Source organism: Cnephaeus nilssonii (assembly GCF_951640355.1).
Source record: "Cnephaeus nilssonii genome assembly, chromosome: X".
In the NCBI taxonomy this organism is placed as follows: Eukaryota; Metazoa; Chordata; class Mammalia; order Chiroptera; family Vespertilionidae; genus Cnephaeus; species Cnephaeus nilssonii.
Window position 1 is genome coordinate 85,128,171 of NC_137071.1, and position 2,435 is coordinate 85,130,605.

The 2,435-nt window shown below is 42.5% G+C and overlaps 1 pseudogene across 1 annotated transcript; it reads left to right on the forward strand.

The window, feature by feature from the left end:
• The first annotated feature begins 626 nt into the window (after nt 1-626).
• Nucleotides 627-2,177, forward strand: LOC307096030 (E3 ubiquitin-protein ligase RNF168-like; annotated as a pseudogene). The gene has a single exon. The product of its transcript is annotated as an E3 ubiquitin-protein ligase RNF168-like (transcript).
• Nucleotides 2,178-2,435: the final 258 nt, after the last annotated feature.

A 2,435-nucleotide genomic window follows, 5' to 3' on the forward strand; every position in this document is an offset into this window, starting at 1 on the left:
TTGTGCTGCTGCCATAGTAAAACGGAAGTCCTGCTTCAGGGGATCCCCCCTTCTTGCTTCCAGGACAGGGCCAGGTGGACCAAGGAATGTGCACTGCGCCATAGCAATAGTAAACCGGAAGTCCTGCTTCAGCAGTGCTTCCGGGGCAGGGCCGAAGCACTGTTATTCCAGAGCCTTCGTCCCGAGACGGTGGCCCTGAAAGGGCGCTCCTGGACTGTCTCTGGCTTGTCTACCCGAAGCCAAGGAAGCATCCTTACCTGGTGAGGGGGAGAGGGGAATTTGGTGTGAAACTCGCCCCACGCCAGAGAGCCGTCTGTCCTGCCAAAACCGTTACATTACTGTCTTGGATCAACGGCCGAGGTCTTCTTACTGAACCGTTAATTTTCTTACCGGACGTTTGTCCTAAACTTGGACTGATACACCGCCTTACATGGTAGTACTGTTTACTTGGCCTGCAGAATCCCTCTTGCCTTAAGACATGTTTGATGCTCCAAATCTCTGAATTCTGACACGCTGCGGGACATATTTAAACACAAAACTGTTCATTGTCTTGCTCCATAATTGGGCTGGAAATACTATTCTTTCTCTTCTGGGTGCTGATGTTGACTATATCTAATTAGCACATTAAAATGGCAGTACCTGAAGAGGCCATCCCTCCTTTGTCTGAATACCAGTGCAAGGTCTGTTTAGAAATCCTGATCGAGCCTGTAACACTACCTTGTGATCACACGCTCTGTAAGCCATGCTTTCAATCCCTTGTAGAAAAGTCGAATTTATGCTGTCCCTTCTGTCGCTTTTGGATCTCTGGATGGACCTGGTACAATACCCGAAGAAATACCCTTGTCAATATGGAATTGTGGGAGAAAATTCAAAAACACTATCCAGAAGAATGTAATCTGAGAGTCTCTTGCCAAGAATCACAAAAAAGTTATGATGACGTTCAGCCAGTTCATCTGATAAGTGAACCTGGAGAATTGAGGAGAGAATACGAAGAGGAGAAATGCAAGATGGAGGCATTGCAACGAGCTAATGCAGAAGAAGAAAACAAAGCCAGTGAAGAATACATACAGCAATTATTGGCAGAGGAGGCAGAAAAAAGGAAAAGAGAGATAGAAAGACAACTGAAAAGTGATAGAGAACTAGCAAGAAAGATAAGCTTTGATATTAATTTTGATGAGGAAACTGGCTGGGCTTCTACCATGTATGCCAGAACATCTAATCGAGTCACAACCAGGTCACAAACGAAAAGAATGAACCAACAAACAAACACTGGCGATATCCAGGAGTATTTGTCACCTATATCTCAGTATGGGCCAGTATCACTATCAGAAGTTGTGCAAGAAGGCAAGAAAAGCTCCATGTCTAAGGAGAGTGACAGTAGTGATATAAAGAGCCCTATGTGCCAAGGCACAGAAATTAAGGAAGATATTCCAACACTTTCTTCTCAAATATGTCATGCAATTCAAGAACAAGGTGCAATGTCTTCAATAGAGTCACCTATGCCTCAGTTATGTGCCAGTGGTACAGAATTGTGCCTTGGAGGAAAAGTCAAAATGAAACCAAGCAAGAATGATGAAGAGGAGGAACCTAAAGCCAGCATTTCCTACTCCAGAGAAGCTGCAGTCGAGCCTCGTGGCAACAGAGTGAGTGTGTGCATTATATCAGATATGACACAGATAATTGAGACAGAAAATGAAGAATCTTACCCACAGAGCAGTAAAAAAGATGTTCCCAAAAGAAAAAAACAGGAATCTTTGTTTGAAACAGCCGGGGATCCAGGCTCTTCTGCAAAAAGAGGGAGAATGTTCCCTGAAGCTTCCTCAGACCAAGAAAAAACAGAAGTCGCCATCACTCAAACACCGTTAGATTTGGGACATGTACTTTTTGAGAGAGAAAACCAAGAAGAGCAAGATAGGTTATCAGCATTAAATCTTTGCAAGGAGGTGGATGAAAAACAAATAGAGCCAACCCTGCCAAAAGGATCCCCAGATGAATATCTGTTATCTGCTATGTCCTCATCTCCAGACAAACTGCTAAGTGGAGAGAATTCCAAAGATAGCAACTCCAAAAGACAAACTGATATAAAGCCTTCAAAACCCTAGAGAGGCTCAAAAAAGTAAAACTGGCAACCTTCTTTTAAGATCCAGTTGTAACATTCAGTTAATGTTCATACATGAAAGATGCCAAGTTCTACTAGAGATTACTGCAAAGTACTCATTCCTTACAGCCTAAGTTATCAAGGAAAAGAACTCGGATGTTTCAGAGATAAAGCAATACGTGGGTAAAGGGAGTGTTTTATAATCTAGTAAACGTTTGTTTTGTTGTGAAGCTTTCTTTTCTTCAAAATTTGCATGTTTTATGGCCTTTTGTCATCTTTTTGTCCTGTAGTAATTAGTTAAGGAATCCAGGTTTAAAGTCTAAGTTTTCTTGCTACT